This window comes from Acomys minous (genome assembly GCF_964271855.1).
Source record: "Acomys minous genome assembly, chromosome: 1".
Lineage (NCBI taxonomy): Eukaryota > Metazoa > Chordata > Mammalia > Rodentia > Muridae > Acomys > Acomys minous.
The window spans coordinates 118045710-118069171 of NC_140483.1; the positions used below are offsets into that span (position 1 = coordinate 118045710).

At 39.1% G+C, this 23462-nt stretch overlaps 1 protein-coding gene across 1 annotated transcript in view; it reads right to left on the reverse strand.

Moving 5' to 3' along the window:
• Positions 1-9845: 9845 nt before the first annotated feature.
• The window catches only part of CA8 (carbonic anhydrase 8), a 98499-nt gene continuing 84882 nt past the window's right edge, over positions 9846-23462 (reverse strand). Inside the window, exon 9 of the mRNA XM_084800058.1 lies at positions 9846-15101. The gene's annotated coding sequence lies outside the window, so the exon portion shown is untranslated. The remainder of the gene's footprint in view (positions 15102-23462) is intronic.

A 23462-nucleotide genomic window follows, 5' to 3' on the forward strand; every position in this document is an offset into this window, starting at 1 on the left:
TATTGGGGAATTGAGTCCACTGATGTTGAGATATATTAACGGCCAATGATTGGTGGTGGTGGTGGTGGTGGTAGAGTGTTTGTGTGTGGTATGTACTTCTCTTGCTTGGTTTTGCTGATGTGAGGCTATTTATTTCCTGTGTCTTTCTGGATGTAGTTTACTTCTTTAGGTTGGAGGTTTTCTTCTAGTATCTTCTGTAGGGCTCGATTTTTGAATAAATATTGTTTAAATTTGTTTTTGTCATGGAATATCTTGGCTTCTCTATGTATGGTAATTAAAATTTTGTTGGCTACAGTACTCATTGCTGACATCTGTGTTCTCTTAGTGTCTGTAAGAGATCTTCCCAGATCCTTCTGGCTTTTAGAATCTCTGTTGAGAAGTCAGGTGTAACTCTGATAGATCTGGCTTTATATGAGACTTGGTCTTTTCCCCTTGCATCTTTTAATATTCTTTCTTTGTTCTGTACATTTAGTGCTTTGATTATTGTGTTATGGGATTGTTTTCTTTTCTGATCTAGTCTACTTTGTGTTCTGTAAGCTTCTTGTATGTTTATAGGAATTTCTTTAGGTTGGTTAGGTTTTCTTCTATGATTTTATTGAAAATATTTTCTGGGCCTTGGAGCTTGAAGCCTTCTCCTTCTTCTATTCCTATTGTTCTTAGGTTTGGTCTTCTCATAGTGTCACAGATTTCCTGATGCTGACAGGACTCCTTGAGGAGACAGACAGAGCCTTGGGCCTGATAGTGGAGCTTAGGAAATAGTAGAGTGCTCACTACCTCTGCTGCCTGGGCATTCCTGGGGACCTGCAGGCCTAGATATTCCTCCACTAGCTGAGTCCCAGGTAGGCAGAAGAAAGGCTGAGTGGGCTCTAACCTGGATGTTCCTGGAGGTCCTGCAGGCCTGTATGATCCTAGGGCCAGCGGGCCTCCTCCAAAGGGGAGGTTATGGAGTTCTGAGGTTCTGTCCATTGTCAGGCAGCAATTTCTATTTTTAAAAAAAGAATCGACAGAAAGTTGTAAAATCCCAAACGATGTACATTTGAGAAACACTAGATGACTTAGTAGGATGTGTGTGTGTGTGTGTGTGTGTGTGTGTGTGTGTGTGTGTGTACACACTACAATAATTAGGAAGAAGTTGAAAGGTAGTGTGGAGAAGGAGGTAAGTTGGAGAGGGAAAGGAAGGGTAGAGATGATATAAATAGTATTCATGTATGATATCCTCTAAAAATATCTAAATTAGGAAGCAAAAGAAGTAAACCTTCATTTCCCATTATGTTGTCCTATTTAGGTCGGGTTTTTGTTTTGTTTTGTTTTTAATTTTATTTTATTAATTTATTCTTATTACACCTCAATGGTTATCACATCCCTTGTATCCTCCCATTCCTCCCTCCCTCCCATTTTCCCTTTATTCCCCTCCCCTATGACTGTGACTGAGGGAGACTTCCTCCCCCTTTATATGCTCATAGGGTATCAAGTCTCTTCTTGGTAGCCTGCTATCAATTTTGCTTCTTTCATTGTCTATTCCTTTTGAACGAATTTTCATAATACAGTGGAATATTTTATAAATACAAATACAGTCAGAGATTAAAAACACATAAAGCCTGTCATGATTATGGCAAAGTGGTCCTTTTGCCAAAGACAATAGCAATAGAGATGAAATCCATCCTCAGGGAGGCTGCAGAACCTGAGGGATGCAAAGCTTGAAGCCATGACTTGTAACTACATTGAAAAAGAAATGCCACTGTCAATTTACATTACATGCTTCCAATATATAGTTGTGGAAGCACAAACGATGACAACTGTTCTAGCCCACACTCAGTGTGCTGCCCCTTAGGGTGTCCTGCTCACATGCTGTTGTGTCAAAAACAGTGCCACTTAGGTTGTCTCCATACTTTAGTAGATGAGAAATAGCTCCTTGTCCTCCAGGATCATATAGACCAAGACCCTGCGTGCATTTCCTCTCATGGACCCCAAACAAAAGCAAGGGATATGGATGGAAGATTTTGCCTACTTGCTGAAGCCTGCTTTCCCCAGACAGCTTTTGCACTTCTGAGTATGTACAAGGTTGAGTGTGGCTTCATGATTGTATAGCCTGAACCCAGAAACAGTTCCCTTCTTGCAATGACTTCCCTAGACTTCATATTCTTATTCTTTCTCTCTCTCTCTCTCTCTCTCTCTCTCTCTCTCTCTCTCTCTCTCTCTCTCTGCTTCTCCTTCTCCTTCTCTTCCTTCCCTCCCTGTCTCTCTCTTCTCACTTTCTAATTATTCTAAATATATTTAGTGAATACTAAATTATGTATGTTTGGATTGTTATAAATAGTATTTCATCCCAATGCAATTTGTACTATTTGTTCAAACATGTATTTGAAAGAAGATCTACTAAATATTAGTGAAATTCAGCAGTTTGGTTTTGACCCCTACCCCCAGTCTTCTGTTAGGAGAGGGTAGCTTTCCTGATCACCGTGAAGAAGCCAACTGTTTGATTTAAATAATGTTTGTCCTATAACTGAGTTTTACAGTCTTTTTTAAATCTCCTGAAGCCAATTTTGAATAGAATTTCACAGAAAAGTTCCCATTTAGGTTGGCTGAATTCCAATATAATTTGAAAGCAATTAAATTTTATCTAAGAAATTGTTCTGTAGTTAGAAATAAACCAGGCCAAGTGAAAGTAAAAGAAGCATATCAAGCAGATGTAGGACTTTAGCATCTTTAAAAACTTTATTGAGTTCTCCTGAATCTCTGAGTGCAGCTTCAGTGGATGGAAAATGTTCCAACTTTCAAAAATAGAATCTCCTTCAAGCCCCACAGCACCATTTTCCAAATGGACTTGCTGTGTAACTTGAGAGGTACAGCCCCTAAGATGCTGTATGAAAGCATCTACATAGGATGCAGGATGAGATGTCCCACTTAAAATCCTTTCTTCTATATTGTTTATTGTCCTTCTTAAAAAATGTTTGAAGGGTCAGCCACAACTCTCCTTCACATCACTGCATTAGTGAGTGACCAGTGTAATGCCATTCAAAAATGGCACAGAAAATGATGCTAGACAAAGGGGATGGCATAAGAATTAACAATAAAGAGACATTGTGCACAGTCTTAGAGCCATATTTCACCACTGCTGAGTAACACCTTAGCTTTTCCATAGTTCTCTATGTTTTGAAACCAGATGATATGATCTATTCAAGTAACACAGGTTGGTTCTATCATTTAAACGTTTGCTATATTGTTATAGCTCAAGAGACATGTATGGACAGAATTCTCAAGAAAATAGATTAGATTTTTTTAAATGTCAATTTATATAAGTACCTTCCTGGGGTTACATTTGTGGAGTTACGACTGGAAAACCATTAATCATTCCTTACCAATTAACCACTTCTAATTAATTGCCTAAAATGGAGAAATAAGATTTCAAAGTAATTACTGCAATAAGGTAATAACTGACATTAGGCTACTCCAATTTTCTTTTCATTTTAATAAATGTTTCCTTTTATTTTTATTGGTTCATGTTAATCTCACAAAGTGATGAATTACATTATGACATTGCTTTACCTGCATATAATGGCTCTGACCACATTCACTCCTCTATTGCTATCTCTTCTCCAGCTCCTTTTCCTTTCCACATTCCCAAGAGGCTGCATTGACTCCCATCTCCTTCCTCATGTGCCCAGATTCCACATATGGGGGCACTTGTCTTCGGGAGGCCCTGCTTATTTTGCTTAACTTGGTGGTCTTCAGTTCCAGCCATTATCATGCAAATGACAAAATAATATTCTTCTTTGTGGCTGAGTAAAACTCCAGTGTGCATATATACCACAGGTTCTTATGTATTCATCTATTGACGGCCACATAGGCTGATTCCAGAGCTTAGCATAGAACTTAGCATATAGTACCATAACAAATATATGGCTAAAGTTATCTCCACAGTGTGCTTATGCAGGTTCATTTGGGTATTTACTCAGAAGTGGTATACAAGTGGCATGTGGTAGTTTATTTTTTGAGGAACCCCCATAGGGATTCCCAAGGTGACTGGACTAATTCACATTCCATGGTGGTTTGAATGAGAAATGTCCCTCATATGCTCAGATATCTGAACACTTGGTCCCTCTCTGGTGAGGACATTTAGAGGGTGTGGCCTTGCTGAAGAAAATACATCACTGGAGGCAGGCTTTAAGAGCTACTGGCCTCATCCCACTTCCAATTTGCTCTTTCTGCTTCACAGTAGCATTTGAAGATGTGAGATTTCAGTTTCCTGATTGCACTTCCACACCTCCCTATCATGATGGACTCTTATTCTGCTAGAACCATAAACCAAAATAAACCCTTTCTTCTCTAAGTTGCCATGATCATGGCAGCAACAGAAAACTAATATACCTTCCTACCACCGATACAGAAAGATACTTTCTCAACCAGGGGTGGTAGTGCACGTTTGTAATCCCAGCACTCAAGGAGGCAGAGGCAGTTGGGTATCTGTGAGTTCAAGGCTAGCCAGGTCCACAATGCAAGTCCAGGACAGCCAAGACAGAGAAACCCTGCTTGGAAAAGAAAGAAGGAAAGAAGGAAGGAAGGAAGGAAGGCAGAAAGAAAGAAAGAAAGAAAGAAAGAAAGAAAGAAAGAAAGAGGTGCTTTCTCCTCTACATATTTGTTGTGTTTGGTTTGTTTCTCTGATAGCTGCTCTAACGAAGGTGAGATGAAATCTCAATGTGCATTTGATTTAAAGTTTTATTTCTTCTGTTGAGAACTGTCTAGTTCACTTGTTCATCTAATTAGAACAATTGCCATTTTGTGGGGCCTTTCTTTTTCCAGCTCTTCCATATTCCGGATATCAATCCCTTGTCAGGTGAACACACAGCAAAGGTTTCCTGCTACTCTTGGCCTGTCATCTCTCCACTCTGTTCACCACCATTCCTGGGCTGTCTGTCTCTCGCTGTCTCTCCACTCTGTTCATTGTTTCCTTTCATGTGCTTTTCCATGTCATGCAATCCCCACCTTTCAAGTCTATTATCTTCTGGAAATTTGGGGTGAACTACTCAAAAATTCATGATGTCTATTTGTCTCACTGCAATTTTGATTATTTTTTAGAACTATTGAAAGTGGGATTATTTCCCTGTTTTTCAGAAATCTTGACAGTAGTGTATAGAAATGTTGCTTTCGTAAGCCACTACATTACTGCAAGTGTTCATTAGATCACAGATATCAGACTGAGTCTTTTCTGAGTGTTTTAAGCACAGAATCACATCACCTGCCCACAGTTATTATTATCTGACCTCTTTATTTCATGTTTGTATTACTTTCATATTTTTCTCTTGCACCATTGCTATGGCTATGAATTCAAACATTACAGTGAATAAGACTAAAGAGAGTGGACACCCTCATCTCTTTCCTAATTTAAAAAAAGGTCTCCATTCAATATAATATTATTAACAATGTAATGTTGGTTATTGGTTTGTTACATAGAGATTTTACTATTTGGGGTATGTTCCTTATGTTCCTAGTTTCATCAGGGATTTTTTTTATTAAATGATGCCCTCTTGTCTCAGGCTTGGTGGGTTTTATGTCAGTTCTTTGAGGGTTTCTGATAATTTCAAATAATTTTAAAAGCACAACCTAATGGCTCCCTAGATTTCAGGGAAACATTGTAATAGCCCTTTCTGCTTGAAATGTATTGCTTTGTGTCATCTCTCCATTTCTTCTGATCACACACCACCATTTTATTACAATGGCAGAAAATGAGACTAAGACATCTTCAAATTATTTTTCTGTCATTCAAATTCAAATATGCTTTCATGAAGTGCCCCATAGGGGCCAGAAGAGACGTTAGATTCCCTGGACCTGGAGTTAAGATGGTTGTTAGTCACCTAAGAGTTTGTCAACCTTGTTTATCCTTCCCCAAAACACACTATATGTTTTATTGAATTTGATATGGACATTTCACTTCCCATTTCATTAATTTCAGCTTTTATAGTTATTACTTTCTTCTACTAATTCCTTCTCTAAGAACTTTGGGCACATTTAAGGTATGTTCTTGAGATCATTTTGATTTTTAATGTAGGCATTTATACCTACAAATTTCCTTCTTAAAACTGCTTTTACTATATCTCACAGATAAAGGTGCCTTTTCATTTGATTCTGGGTATATTTAATTTTCCTCCTATTGATTTTTTTCAATGACCAACTGATTGTTTAAAAGCAACTGATTGTTCAGTTCTCACATAATTGGGTGTGTTGTCTATGATTCTCCTGATGTGATTTGTGGTGGTACTTATTGTGATAAGACAGAGAAATAAACTTTTTTTCCATTTAAGACTTTCCCTGCTTTTGACAAGGTCCTACATAGCTAGGCATGATGGTTAATTTTGAAAACTGGATAGTCTATAATCACTTCAGAAGTAAGTTTCAATGAGGAATTGTCTAGATTTTTTGGCCTATGGGCATACCTATTGGATTAGCTGAGTTAATTAAGGGGGGAGACACACCCTAGACTTCATGAGATGGGCCCTAAGCTGAAGGAAAAGGAGAAAATGGCCTGAGCACTACTGTGCATGCATCAGCCCATGCTCCTGTGCTCCTGACAGTGGATGTAATGGGACTAGCTGTGTTAAGTTGCTGCTGCCTTGACTTCCTCACAATGGTGGTGTGTGATCCAGAATTATGAGCCAGGTAACCCTATTTCTTAAGCTGCTTTTGTCAGGCTATTTTATTACAATGGCAGAAAATGAGACTAAGACATCTTCAAATTATTTTTCTGTCATTCAAATTCAAATATGCTTTCATGAAGTGCCCCATAGGGGCCAGAAGAGAAGTTAGATTCCCTGGACCTGGAGTTAAGATGGTTGTTAGTCACCATGTGAGTGCTAGAATCAAGCCCAGGTCCTCTGCATGAGCACCCAGTGCTCATATAAACATCTTTCCATCCCCAGGAGTCTCCCACCCTCAGCTACACACTTTTTGCAGTATCAGCTCACATGTCAAACTTTCTGTCTTTCTTTGCACTCAACTCTATTGAAGGCAGAATGCTACCTTTCCCTTCCCTTTTTTGTCATAAAGTCCTACATTAGTGTGATTTTTTAAAAAACTCTAACGTTCATTGTTTCTAGATTTTACCTGGTCTCTACCATCTATCATCGACTCTTAGGCGCCCTTCCCTTCCATGGAACCAACATCTCCCAACATATCTGGGGTTTTGATCTAAATGTGTGAAGATGCAAAAAAGTACTGGCTGCCTGTAATGAACCATTTCCTTCCCAGTAATCAACCTTCCCTTTTAAATTATCAAAGAGCAAGTGTCCTTGCGGTAGATTGGCATATCCTTTGGGTATATGCACAGGAGTGCTATAGAATTGAGTTAGGTCAATTTTCAATATTCTAAGGAACCTCCATATTTGTTTGCAAAGTGGCCATACAAGTTTGCATTCTCACAAGCAATGGAGTTGCCCTTGCTCCACATCCTCACCAACATGAGTTGTCACTTGTGTTTTTGATCTTAGCCCTTCTGACAGGTGTAAGATGGAATCTCAGAGTTGATTCGATGTGCATTTCCCTAATGGCTAAGGATGTTGAATATTTCTTCAACTGGTTCTCAGCATTTGAGATTCCTCTGTTGTGAATTCTGTTTAAATCTGTACCTCAATTTTTAATTGTATTATTTAGTTTTTTGTTGTCTGGTTTCTTGAATTTTTTATATATTTTGGATATCAGCCCTCTGTGAGATGTAGGTTTAGTGAAGATCTTTTCCTACTCTGTAGGCAGCCATTTTGTTCTATTGACAATGTCCTTTGCTTTCCAGAAGCCTTTCACTTTCATGAGGCCTCATTTATTTATTGTCAGTCTTAGTGATTGCACCATTGGTGTTCTGTCCAGAAAGTAGTCTCCTGTGCCAACACATTCAAAGTATCTCCAAATTTCTCTATTATCAGCTTCAGTGTATCAGGTTTTATGTTGAGGCCTTTGATCCAGACTTAAGTTTTGTGCAGGGTGATAGATATGGAGCTATTTTTATTCTTCTACATTCCAACATCCAGTTTGAACAGGACCATTTGTGGAAGATGCTTTCTTTCTTTCTTTCTTTCCTTCTTTCTTTCTTTTCTTCTTCTTCTTCTTCATTAAATAATTTTGGATTTTTAAAAATCTCACATGTGTTATAACAGCTTTATTTGTAATAGCCATAAACTAGAAATAACTTAGCTATCCCTCAACCAAAGAAAATGTGATGTATTCATACACTGTAATATTACTCAGCTGTTAAAAAATAATATCAAGAAAAATTCAGGCAAATGTATGGAACTAGAAAAAGTCATCTTGAGTGAAGTAATCCAGTCCCAGAAAGACAAACATGGCATGTACTCACATCTAAATAAATATTAGCTATAAAGTAAAGGATAATTATCCTACAGTCCACAGACCTAGAGAGGCTAAGTAACAAGGAGGGCTGGGGGGGGGGGTGCGGCACATGAATCTCCCTGGGACGGGAAAATAGAATAGATATTGTGGGTGGACTTGGCATGAGTAGTGTGGGGAGGATGGAGGGAGGGACAACAGGAATCTTGGGGGAGTTGGGTGGTGAGGTAGAAACCTAGAGCAATGGAAACTCCCAGGAATGTACAAGAGTAGCCCTAGATAAGACTTCTAGTAATGGGGAATACAGAGCCTGAATTGGCTATTTCCTGTAACCAGGCAAGTTTTCCAGTAGAAAGATTGGAATACCAACCTAACCATAGAATCTTCAACCTACAAGTTTGTCCTGCCTGAAAAATGTGCTGGGGTAAAGTTAGCACAGAATGTGTAGAAGTGGTCAACAAATGACTCACTCAGCTTGAGACCCATGCCATGAAAGGGAGCCAATGCCTGACACTGTCTGGAGGGCCAGGAACTAGAGGCTGGATAGCCAAGAAATAAACAACAAACAACAACAACAACAAAACTAGGGTAGAACAAAGCACACTTGGCAAAAGAAAAAAAAAGAAAGAAAGAAAGAAAGAAAGAAATGAATGAAGGAATGAAGGAACAAAGGAACAAAGGAAGGAAGAAAAAGAAATGATTCCTGGTGATATTCTGTTATACTAGAAGAAAGAATAGTATAATTAAATGATCATTAAAAATGCTCTTTCCAACAACTTCTGGAAATAGATTCAGAAACCAATCAAACATTAGGCAGAGCTCAGTGAATCCTGAAGAAAAGGAGGAGGAAGGGTTATAGAGACAGGAGGCCAAGGCAGCCAACAGACTCAACTAACCAGGGCTCATAGGGACTCACAGAGGCAACTGATAAATCAAGGAGCCTCCATGGCTCTGACCTAGGCCTTTTGCATATATTTTATGGTTGTGTAGCTTGGTCTTCTTGTGGGACTCCTAACAGTGGTGGTGGTGGTGGGGCTGTCTCTGACTCTTCTGCCTACTTTTGAGAAGCTTTTCCTCCTCCTAGGTTGCCTCATCCAGTCTTACTGCAACTTGATATGCCATGTTTGGTTGATATCCCTGGGAGGACTGTCCTTTTTCGGAGGAGGAGTGGTTGGTGGGGGATGGGAGACTAGCAGGATAGGAGGAAGGGAAAACTGTGGTTAGGATGTGTATATGAGAGAATTATTTCTTTTATTTTAGGGGGCTGGAGAGATGGCTCAGTGGTTAAGAGTACTGTCTGCTCTCCCAGAGGTCCTGAGTTCAATTCCCAGCAACCACATGCTGGCTCCCAGCCATCTATAATGAGATCTGACTCCTCTTCTGGCCTGCCGGTGTACATGCCGGCAGAGCACTGTATACATAATAAATAAATATTTTTTAAAAATTTAAAGCAACAGAAAAAAATTACCAAAGAGCATAATAATCCCACCTTCAATTATCACGATACTTGGATACAGATTTTTTAAATGTGTTTATTTGAGTGAAAAATTCAAAGGGGAATTGCTTACCTAATAGTGAAAGTAATTTTCTCTATTAAGTGACAGAAAACTATATCCACAATAGCAATGTGAGACTTGCAAACCAAAAACAAGGCAAAGCAAAAAACAAACACCAGAAACTGGTAGAAAACACAAATATAGGGTTTTGTATCGGTGAGTCAACATATGTACATTCTTGTGTACACTTGAAAACTGTCCTAGGAGTATACATGAAATGTAGAAATATTTATCCCAGAATTTTTATAACTTAATAAAAACACTAAGAACATTTAATTTGAAATATGAAATATGAGCTCCAAACCTTTTTCTTCTCTTATGCAAGCTTATAAGGATCAATCTTCCAGTCTGAGGCCAGGACTATGAGAAGGACGGGATGGATTCCTTTTCTTGTATTTTACATTGAAATGCTGCTTTTAAAAAAGAAGTTAGTTGTGCTAAACCTGTGAGGAAAAAAAACCTTGATGTTTAACAACAACAACCAAACCCATTATTCTACATAATCAAGACAGCGAAACAGTCCAAGCGGCATAAACACAGATTTATACCCAACACATCTCAGGAAGAATATGCTAAAGGGAGAGGAAAATTCAGAAAGCTGGAAGAGAAAAGTGACTCCTCACTCAGAAGGGAATAGAGTTGATAACACCGCACCAGAAACTGTGGATTCTAGAAGATAGTGAGCCATCCCTTGTTTGATAAAGACGTTAATGAAGAATCTTACATCCAGCAAAACCACGTTTCACCAATGCAGGTGAAAGGAAGACTTTACGTTTAAATAAGAACCATGAGGACTTCTTGTGGTTTTGCCCCAAAGCAAAAGGGACGACGCTCAGCCTGCAGCCTAGATATACCAGAGACTAATCAGAACCTATACCAAAACATCAACAAGACACCAGACACTGGAAAACGTAATTAGGTCACTATAAAACAGCGTTAAGTGGACATTTCTCTTGTCACTTAAGAGACAACTATATAAAATAATACTATATTATTGTATTGTTTGACCTACAGCATACACAAACGCAGCATTCTTGGCAATAACAGCAGGAAGGCAGATGGGAACAAGTGAGAACTAGAGTGAGAAATGGACACCAGTCAGTAATTTGAATCCGTAGAACCAAATGAATGTAAAAAGAGTGACAAATATGACTAAATAAGAAACTCTGGGACTATGTAGTTACTCTCTTTCCTGGGGCTCTTTAGTGTGTACATAATTATACAGATTAATAGTTCTAAAATATATTGATTCATCTGTAAATGATCTAAGATAATAACTTTTGGTAATATGACAAAGAAAAATATACATAATGAAAATAGCACAAATAGGGAAGTCATAGGGCTATTTTGGAATAACTAAGTAGATGATAATAATAAAGTTGATATAAATCTAAAATCAATTCTCAAAAAGTAAAAACACACCTACACACATATTATGTATATATAATAAATTCTAGATCAAACCACTAAGAATGTGAATTCAAAAGGCAAAAAACTTAACAGTAATTAAACAGTTATAAATAGTATATCCTTAACAACAGAGTACCAAAATGCACAAAGAAATACTAAAAGAATTTAAGAGAGAAATAGACAGTATAACATAGCAGTGGAGACTTCAATATTTACTTTCAATAATAAGCAGAAATAGGCAGAAGATTGACACAGAAATAGAAGACTTAACCAAAGCTGTAAGTCAACTAGAGTGAACAAGCATCTACAAGACACACCACACAAAAGGAAAGCAAGCATCCATGTGCATCACATCCACAACATTCTGCACAAGGCACAAGAAAGCCTACATAACTTGTAAAGGGTCCAGATCATACTAAATATATTGCCTAACCACAAAAAGGGAAATCATAAATGAATATGAAAACATAGGAGCTCACAAACATGTACAAACCAAACAATATACATCTAAGTGACAAATGGGCTCAAAATATAAGTACAAATTGGGAGAATACGTTGAAGTGAATGAAAATCTGAAAGCATCCTTTCAACATCTGTAGGCTGCTGCCAAAGGTGCTTAAGTAATACTTCCAGCTGCAAATGTCCTAATTTAAAAGTGAAAACTCTCAATGAAATAACCTAATCTCATAGCTCAAATCCACAGTAAGCAACAAGTAATGAGAGAAAATACAGACTACATCAGAAACACAATAGGGAAACACAATAAAATCAAACTCTAATTCTTTTGGAAAGATTAACAATATTGGTAAGGCTGTGGATACACTGAACAACAACAAAAGAAAAAGACTCCTAGCCAAATAGTTCAGTGGGTCCTGGTCCTTATTGCTAAGCCTAATGATCTAAGTTCGGTCCCAACCCCAGGACTCACATGGTAGAGAGAGCCAACTCCTGAAAGTCATTCTCCAACCTCCACATGCACATTGTGGCATACACACACACACACACACACACACACACACACACACACACACACATTTTCTTCATGGAGAACATTGAAATTATCTTGGCTGACAAAACGTCTGAGAACAATATCCTCTCGCACACCATTAGGCTCATTGGTGACGACAACTCAGATGTGCTGCTTATCTATGTGAGAGCTATATAAAAAGGCATGTCAATTTGTTGCCTTTCTCTAAGTCTCAAGATTTGTAAAATTCACCCTCCCTCCCTTATGTTTCTGAAGGATCAGGTCCCATTGCATAACTTTTGATTTTCTTTCCCACTCACCATCAAAGTAATATAAATTTGAGAATAGTTATAGTTTTATTGATGGACAAATTAGACTTTCAAATCCATTCATACAAACACACAGCAATGTTTCTATTCTGAATCAGTTGCAATTAGCATTTGGAGAAGATTTTCATCCATTAGAATATTGGTTGAGTTTACTGGCACACACCTTTAATTGCATCAGAGTTGAATGGATCTCTGTGAGATTAAGGCCAGTCTGATCTACACAGGAGATCTCTAGGATGGTCAGAACTACACAGTGAAATCTTCTTTCAGAAAAAGAGAGAGAGAAAAAAGTTAAGAATATAAAAACTATTAAGCCTTAATTTTAAATGGCCATTTAAGAAAACACTCAGAAAATGAGCTTGGTTGCTTTATGAGATTCTTATCTTAGACTACAGGATGAACACAGGACAGCTGGATGTTACTCTGAAAGTCAAGTGCATTGTTTCTGTTGTTACATTTTCCCCTTTATACATTGTGGGCATTTTGGTTTCTATGTAAACATGTTTTGGTTTTAATCCCAGGTGTGGGACATGAGGGCCACTCCAGTTTGTCCACAGCTGATAACTGCCTCCTGAGAGGACACATTATCTTTGTCAGCTGTGAACTACCTTTGTGCAGGGCCGTGGTCTTTGCCAGTGGGGATAAAATCCAGACCCAGTGAGAGACTGGGGGTCTCTGAGAAAGGAGGCTGCTGGTGCTTTCCCTTGCTGCTCCTGGTTGCTGTTGATGCAGTTAGATGAGAATAAGTAGGAAATATCCTGAAAGGAGCATTGGACTTGCCCCCAAGGAACCTGATGACCCTCAACAACAGGAAGTAACTAAGAAAAACTAAGCCCCTCTCCTCACTAACCTTCTTTCTCTCCTACCTGGTGTTGGGGTGTTGGAAGGTATTGGGATGGTAAAGGGAGAAAGAAATATAAGAAACCAAAAATAAAAATAGATTTTAAAAGTAATTCAACATGTACATGTTACAGGGTAAGATGGGTGGAGATGGAAGGATAAGACATGAAAACCAAGAACTCAAGTCCAAGTCTATGAAGAAGTAGACACAGATACCTATGCATTTCTTCTGTGTCCCAGGTGCTGATCTACCAAAGCAGCACTAGGGTACCATTTGGCTAGCCAAAACACAGAGGCCTATAGATCTAGTCCACTAGCTATAAGCTATGACATCCTTGCAGCCATGGCTGAACACAGGTCTCATAGTGCAAGTCCAGAAGATGTAAAGGTTAGATTGCCGGTTTCTAGTTTTCTGTTAGTTTAGCCTGTACTTTCACATTGCAGGAAGGAAGTATCCAGGGCCTTTCTGCCATCAGAGGCCCAGCCTGTGGCTGATCTGTTGAGCCCCAAGGGTGTTGACCCTTCCTGTATCCCACTTTCCTCATGACCATGGCTCTACTCTTCCCTCCTGCCCAGGACTCTATGTTGAACCATCTTTGCTTGTTTTTAGGGAGGTCTCTTGTGATATTTGTCTTGTTTCCATTAATGTGGCATTTACCCAATAGATCCAAACCCTTCTATGTACCATCACAAAATTCCTCCAAATTGAGATTGTTATTGAAGCCATGTGCTTTTGCAGCAATGATAACATTTATTTACTAAATTCTTGCTTTCTTCCATTGTCTCTACCACTTTACCATTCTGTCACACTGAACCATGACTAAGGATGTGCTTAATTGACAGCCATTCTTAAAAGAAGGATATGGTTAACCCTTACCTTACCTCACCACAGAAGAGCAATAAAGTGTACAATACTAAATTAATATAGTATACTAATGAATTTTCATTTCTATTATGGAAACAAACTTATTACTGGAAGGCTGTGCCTATCTTTCTTCCTATCTATTTCTTATGCTAGTCATAACCATAGAAGCCATACTTACAGATATGCCATACCTACATTATATTCAATTAAATTCTTTTTAAAATAATATATATAAAGTATTTTTTCATTAGGGCCAATTGTTTCTATGACAAACCAGCTTGATATGAAATTTGGTACAACTGTTTAAAAACACACACACACGTGAGATAATTTTTGAGTCCTTCATGTTGTATTTCAACATTCTAGGCTGTTGTAGATCAGAATTCTTCTTTTATTATCAAGAATTACACTAGGCTGGGAGTGAGCACATTTTCTAATACAGATAAGAAATACATGTCTTGGCTCTGGGAATGTGTTTTTTCTCATTTCATATTTATTTATTATATGATACAGTCATATTAACAGGCCTGAAAACTACTTTGATTCTTTCTACACATAAGCAATAAGCAGTATGTGCAAAAGTATGAATGCAGAAGCACTGGTGTGTGCATACACACTGAGTTTCTTTACAATGAACAGCCACTTTAATATTTCATAACAGCGTGTATACAGACAACGGTCACAGGTATCCATCAAAGCTGGAGCAGCTGAAGACAATGCAGGCTTGAGGGTTAAAACAAAGCTGCCACTTGAGAGTTCCCACTCCTCTTCCAAGGGCTCCTAGGGGACCACTGTCTTCCTCCCTGAGGCAAAGAGAATGAAGCAGTTTGGTTACTGGCACTCTTCCACAGCACCTGCAAAGCCGTCCTAGGGTCCAACTAAAGACGGTAGAAATTAAACATGAGAGAACGTAGAAATTTTAAACTCTTTTCATAGGTTTGCCGTCTTCGTTACTTTCTTACAAGGTATACCATCATTTTGTTTCCATGTCAAAAAGAATTAGAATATAATATCATAGCCACAGATATTTTCAACAAGATCGATATTTGAGCTATATCATGACTGTAATACTTACATGTTGGGTCTAATAAATTAAAATGAAGCTTTAAATTGACATCAGTTTCATACGTAATAATCACAGTGGATAGGAGCCACTTCTTCCTGGTCATAAAGTACCTGAATCGTGTTACTAATTACACAGTTAAGTTCGATTACACGGAATAATACACGGGATGGTACTTTGGGGATATAAAAGACTATATGTTTCCTAGTGTGGGGGTGTGAATGAGAATGCCTTCCGTGGGCGTACATGTTAGAATACTTGCTCCCCATTTGGGGGAAACTGTTTAGGCAGGTTTATGAGGTATATAGAGGTGTGTCATTGGGGGCAGGCTTTGAGGTTTTAATACCCAGCTAGCTCTCTCTGCCCTGGAGTTGCGTCTCAAGATGTAGGCTCTAATACTGCTTTAGTGTCATGCCTGCCTGACTACCACCACGCTCCCCAGCATGATGACATCACGGACGCTAGCCCTCTGGAACCATGAGCTGGCAAATTAAACACATTCTTTTATGAGTTGCTTTAGACATGGTGTTTTGTTATAGAAACCGAAAAGTAACTAAGACACCCATTTAGGGAAAAAATGTCAGCTACCATTTGGGCTTTTTGTTTGTTTGCTTTTATTTTTTTGTCAGCTAAGATTTGAATCCAACATTTTACTAGGATGCAGATACCGACACTCCCACGCAGATGGTCGATGTGGTAGTTTCAGACAATAGGTGTCCACTCAAAGAGGTGGTATATCTTAGGGGTACAGCCCAGTAGTACAGCACTTGTCCACCATATAGTTCAATCCCTCAGGACCACAAAAGGAAAAGAAAAAGCTAAAGATTTATACAATTTTTAAGAAGAAAATAGTATTTCTGGAAATTTATAACAAAGACAAAGCCACCTGGTCAGTTTTATGTCCAAGGATATTCATCACCACAACAGTAAAAACTGTAAATAATAACTTTTAAACAAAATATAATACAACAAAAATAAATTAAAATTATCCACTCTAGTATCCCTATGCATCAGTCCATATGCCTGTATACACTTGCATGTCATGTATGTTCACATGCAAACATATATACAGTTCATAAAACAAAGTGTTTATAATGTTGGGGTATAAAGTACCAAACTATGCTTCAAGTAACTACTGTCACACTCCAGTCTTTAAAATAGATTTCAGATTGACAAATTAAAGTGACGTGCAAGCATATACAACATGATGCTCTAAACTATATCATAGAACGGCTACATCAAGCTAAACAATAGATGTCTTACTGTAGTGGACCTTTTATTATGCAGACATGTTTATTTGCTTTGAACCCAAGTGTGGGATGTGAAACTGCCTCATGAGAGGGCGTGTGATATTTGTCTGCCGGGCACTGCCTTGTTTCGGGGCGTGGTTTATCCCAACTGAGAAATATCATTTGGAGACTCTGGGAGGGTATAAATAAGAGACCAAAGCAGAGAGAGATCACCTTGTATCACTTCACATCACGTGGCTTTGCACCTTCTCTTTGCTTCAAGATGTTCCTAGAGAGAAATGCTCTGGAGAAAATCTCAAAGAGGCAGCTGTTGGTCCTGATGTTGCTCCCCCTGCTGCTGTTCCCTGATGCTGTTTGCTATTGCTTTGCTGGACTGATGAAGTCTTGACAACAAAGAGTGGTATCACCACAAGAAACTGAGTCTAAAAAGATCTAATTTCCCTGTCCCTACTAACCTTTTTTCTCTCCTAGCTAGGGTCAGTATGTTGGAAGGGAGGTAGGGGCATTAAGGAACTCCAAATAAAGTAGGTTTTAAATAATTAAAGCCTACACCTTACCTCATACTGTTGTCACTTTGTAGTGAGAACATTTTTTGAATTTTTTTTATTTATTTTTAATTAATTTATTCATATTACATCTCAGTTGTTAGCCCATCCCATGTATCCTCCCATTCCTCCCTTCCTCCCACTTCCCCCCTACTCCCCTCCCCTCCCCTATGTCTGTGTCTGAGGGGGACCTCCTCCCCCTGTATATGCTCTTAGGGTATCAAGTCTCTCCTTGGTGACCTATTATCTTTCCTCTGAGTGCCACCAGGCATCTCCATCCAAGGGATATGTTCAAATATGGGGCACCAGAGTTTGTGTGAAAGTTAGATCTCCTTCTCCACTCACCAGTGGAGAATGTCCTGTCCATCGGTAGTGAGAACATTTAAAATCTATTATTTCCATTTTCCAACAATACATCATTTTAAACTACAGTCACTACGATGGATGTTCTCTTGAACATATTCCTAATTTAAACTTTATAATATTGGTCAACATCTTCTGACTCTTTCTTTATCAAATATACAATATTGAGCCTCAAAAATCTGATTTTAAGGGTTAAAAAAGTCAATGATAAATGTAAGGATTACAGGTTCAATGCACCACATTTCGGAATTATAAGGAGTTTAATGAATATGCATGCATTTTCTGCAAAGGGAACAATAAAATTGACTGTCTCGCAAAATATGTTCCTAACAATACCAAACTTTGGTTGGAAAAAATGTCCAAAAACCCCATGGAGACTCTGGTAATAGAGTTCTTTAACTTAAAATCAGCGAGATGCCTTTGCTAACTGGCAGTGGAAATGTATAAAAGGGCACTGTATTCCAGATGGAATACTAACTTAAGAGCTCACCAATGGTCCAGAACTCTGAAGCGCTCCTTTGGGAAAGGTTGGTTACAGACATTATCTTAAGTTCATTTTTAAAAAATATTTTACTTGAAGAATAGATCCTAATTTCTAATAAATGTTAAGTCCCAAACATCAACAACATATGAATCTGTAATATTCCATCAATTTTTGATTCAGACCTGACCTCAGAGGGTCTAACCTCAAGTGTATTCCACAGTGCAAACGCTTATATGTTCATTGGTGTCCTATTAATTTCTGATGCTCCAGAGGCATCATGGAGAGGTTTTCAGGAAATGCCTACAGAATTCTAATTTATCTTGGTATGTGATATGCTGGTAAATCTGGATGCTTTGCTAAAATTTGCCCACACTGGAAGCTAGAAATAATAGCCTGTCTTTTTGGTTTCGGTTGTTGTTGTTAAGATTTGCATTTTCTGTGTCTTTCCAACGAGTAAAATGACACTTTCTAGGTACTGGGGACATAGTTCATTTGTAAAGAGCTTATTTTTGAAAGTATGAGATAATGAGTTTGGTCCCCAGAACTCACGTCAGCTAGTGTGCACATGTAATTCAGTACTGGGGTGCCAGAGACAGGTGCTCCCTTGGGTTCACTGGTCAGCCAGCCTAACCTAAGCAATGAAGTCAGTCAGTTGCAGGCAGTGGAATCCTTTCTTAATAGATAATGAAGCCAGCAAATAAAGAGATGCCCAATACTGATCTCCAGCACCCTCTGAAGCCTGGGATCACAATCCCTACATCCCGTGGTATCTGAGAAGGGAATACTGCAATAGAACAATGCACTTAACATACTGCCCCCAGGCTGAGAGCACGTGGACTAGTAATGGTTTTGACTGCTTCAAGAACATCTCACTTGATGGTCTGTGCAAGAAATTAAATGGGAAACTTGGCTCATTATTCCAACATTATAGCAGATGGTTGAGATGTTCTGTATATCAGAGAGGGTTCTGAAGGGATGAAAGTAATGATAGGTCTCATCTGTGCCATTTCACAAAGGTCCAGCATGCTATCTGATCCCAAGCAACTACTTCCAGGAAGACTGCTGCAGTGTGTGTGTGTGTGTGTGTGTGTGTGTGTGTGTGTGTGTGTGTGTGCGCGCGCGCGCGCGCGCGCATGCGCATGCATTGCACACACATGTGTATGTACATGCACAAAAAGTATAGCAAAAATAACAGCAGCAGCTATCCTATTTAACTTTTTTGATTGAATAAAAATTATATTAAGAGCATTTAAACACTTAAATAAGTAAAAAGTGTTTGCTATGAAGACTACCTATCCTCTGTCCCACGTGTCCCCATGAGAGATTTTATGAGCATCACAGCCCATGATCCTAAGCCCAGCATCCAATTTGCTTAAATTGACTTTCCAAATGGCAAGGGAAGATTTGACGTTCTTTCCCCCCATTCAGCCCTTCCCCCTCCCACACACACCAAGGCACACCACCCATGGCAAGTGCATAAATCCTTACTACTATCCCACCCTGTGATTTTGGTTGAATCAATTATTTCATATTATAGTGATGACAAATAACATTCAGAATGAAACTATGTGTTTCACTCTATTTTTTTTTTCTTTCCTGGATGGTGCTGTCTCTGAATCAAATAAACATCTTAGATTTTTCATAATTAATTGAACTCGATTCTGTCTACCGATTTTCCTACTTACTTCTAGAGGTTAAGGTATATCTTATGGCTGGATAGAGGGGCATACGGCTTTGATCCCAGCACTTGTGAGCAGATGCAAGGAGAGCTCCTTGAGTTCAAGGTCAGCCTCGTCTACATAGCAAGTTCAAGGCCTGCCAGGCTATATAGTGAGTCCTTGTCTATACAGAAACCTCTTCTAGAAGCGCATACCCAACTCACTCATATCTGCACTGACTGTTTTCTATATCTGAGATGTCACTCTACTGAGATGTCCTGGGCATGCGCCTTATTGGTCAGCTGGAAAGCAGACTACCTTCCTCCTCCCTGGCACTGCATCAGAGCCTGGGTAGAGAGGAAGAAACCAGAAACCATGAGTTCCCTGCCCTGTTTTAGTGAGGCAGCCCACATTCATTCCCTATTATCACCTCTTGTCTGCCCGCTCCAGGAGGTAAGTACTTCCCTGCAGCTGCTTGGCCTTAGAAGAGGAGTTTAAGGTATAACTGCTTCTCAAAAGGTACTCAACCAAGCCAGCTAATACTGTCTTCTTTGCCATCTGATGTCCAGATACATCTGTTGCATCCCATCACAGAAGCATCCATACCTGCATCACCATGCCACCCTGTGCTTCCAGCTTCTAAAATCCTGCCACCTTGTCTTTCATCTTACATTCTCATCCTTGGGAATTTGTATACTTAAAGAAATTCTTTTCTGTTATTTTAATGCAATGTGTGGTTTTTTAAAAAAAAATTGTCAATGCTCAATCAGTGATCATTATTTGTGACAAACATGCCTTTTGATGTATTCTGGGCATTTTCTAAACTCTTTCTGATAATCATAGCATCCGGTCATCAGAGCATGAATCTGTTTGATAAAGCAATCTAAAGAAATGACAAAGAAACAGGGGTAATCAAGCTTGCATTCTCCTCTTTGGGATGTCTTCCAAATACCCACTTGTCTAAATATAAACAGAGAAGCTTCAATGTAGATTGAATTTTCTGTTCTGCAATGATTATTATTCACAATAATGTCTTTGAAGTATGATCATGCTCTAAAGTCTGTTAAATCATCAATTCTTTCAATATAATTATAACAGATGTTATCTTTCATATGTATGTTTTGAACCTTAATTTGTCTTCTATGAAGGGACCCCAGGGAATGAGTGCAATTCAGATCCCTTTAGGGAATTTCCTGAAAGGCTATAAACAATGCAAATGCACGTGTGCACACATCCTGCCCCTCAAAGGCTGCCGAAAGTCAGAGGCTGATGTGAGCAACAAGAAGTCTGACTTAGCCAACTGATAATCTACCTACTAAAATATCTCTTTTAAGAACAATAATTCAGGATCAAATCTCCACACTTAAGTAATGGTGACATGGGGCTAGCAATGGCTCAGCAGCTCAGAGCACCTGTTCGTGAGAAGACCCAGAACATGGGGGCTCACAACCATTCCAAATATCAGTCCTGGGAACCCAAACTCCTCTGACACCAAAAGCACTAGGCACACACATACATGTAGCCAAAGCATTCACACACATAAAATAAATAAATCTAAAAAAAACTAACTTAAAAGACTAAAATGAAATGGGGACGGGTTAAGAATGCAGTTCCTCTGGGTAGCATATTTGGGCTTTAAAAAATAACTCTTTTTAAGCGGCCATTTCCCAAGGCATTACTTGCCCATCCTTGAGTGGGCTGCACCAGTTCCTCTGATATGGACTTAGCTGGTCACACCTGCCTTGGCCTTAGCCTGAAAGCTACTTCAAACATCTCGGAGGAGTCACACATAAAAGGAAAAGGCTGAAATTCAACGTGCTTCTATTATAAGCAATGGCACAGAGCTACCTGCTTTTCCCACTATTTCCCACTATTGCCACTAATCACCTAAAGGCAAACAAAGCAGCACCAAAGAGGAGAAGGGAGAGACCAGGAGTGGCAGCTGTTTTTGAGCACTCCACGGATAGATACTGGGAGACAAGCCTCTGGACTTAGAGGTCCAAGCGGTTCAGAGATGAGGACAGCAGACGCCACAGTTAAGCAGTTAAAATGTTATTGAAGCACTCCTTGGTGCAATGTATCAAGAACTGCTAAAATTAAAAATACATAAAATTGTCACAATTGACAATTACTATTACAGTTTCCCTAGAAAACTCAGAGTAAGTAACTGGATTCATTATTAGAGGGAAACTATGTGAAAAGATCATTAGAAAAGCAGGGACCAATGTACAAATTATGTTTCCGACAATACGGAAACAAAACTGAGAAAAATACTAGCCAATATGGACCAAAACGACCACCATGGTCACAGTGAGCTCTCATGCTCCAGGATGCTAATCTCCTTAACACTGCCCTTTGGCAAAGCTCACCTGCCCTCCAACAGCTATAGGAACTGAATCCACTGTCTCCACCTCACTTTTGAGGAAGCAAACCTTGAATGACTGCTGATAACTTGCCCAAGTTGGGGAGCCAGTGAGTGAAGGGGCTCATTCGCCATCACCGCACTCACTGTCCAGGCACACCCCAGTTGACTCTGCCCAAATATGCCTACCCAGAGGAACTGTAACGAAGCAACAAAATATATGAAATATAGTCTTATAATGTATGCATGACATAAAAATTATAATAATTGTACTAAACAAATGTCTACCCTTTGTTCCTCAATATTATAAAGAAATGAGCTCCCTTAAGTGATATGCAATGCAAATCACACATTCTGGAAGTATCCTTTCCTTCCTTTCTCTCATTGTATTTTGCTACTTTTATTCTTCTGCTAAAACGACTCTGTGGTTTATCTGGGCATTTTAAACATGTGAGAACAGTGAGAAGAGACCGGTAAGGGGGTCTCTTCCACACTAATGTCACAAATTAGTGCGTATCACTAGACAGAATAACGGAGCAGTACAGGAGTGCCAGGAATGAGCCAAGGGCCACAGGACACACTGTAGTGCAGGGGTCATCTGTATACAGCCTGGCAATAACGACAATTCCCTGAGCACTCACGCTGGTAAAAGTGAAGAGGAACCATTTCTCAGCATATGGATAGTTAGGGCAAGAACTGACACAACTCTTGAGGACAGTAATTTTTCTCTGAGTTAAAACAAAACAAAACAAAAACCTCTGGCAATTCATTACTAAGAACATGTTAAGAAACTAAGTCACTAACCAGGCCACAGTATAGCTGATCACAGCAGAATGCTCAAAATAGCCCAGGTGTGAATACATTTTAGCAGATGTTTAAAAGTGGCATACTGGAGATGGGCAGATGGCTTCGTGGTTAAGAGCACTTGCTACTCCCCCAAAGGATCTGGGTTCAATTTCAAGTAGCCACAGGGTAATTCGCAAACATCCTTGACTCCACTTCCAAGGGAGCCCAATGATGAACACAAGACATGCAGGTGGCACACACCCACATATATGAAGATAAAACACTCGCACGCATAAAACAAATCCTTAAAAATTAAAAAAGTAACCTATACTTAACAAACACTTAAGTGTATGACATATAGCTGTCAATGACGAGAAGACACATCATCAAACCAGCAGGAAAAAATAACATACACAGAATAATCCCACATGGAGCATTTACATGCACGTTACACAGATTCATATCTAGACCAAACGTACACAATTAATAGTCCTTGCATTCTTTTTTTAAATACTTTATTAATTTATTCTTGTTACATCTCAATGGTTATCCCATCCCTTGTATCCTCCCATTCTTCCCTCCCTCCCATTTTCCCCTTATTCCCCTCCCCTATGACTGTTCCTGAGGGGGATTACCTCCCCCTGTATATGTTC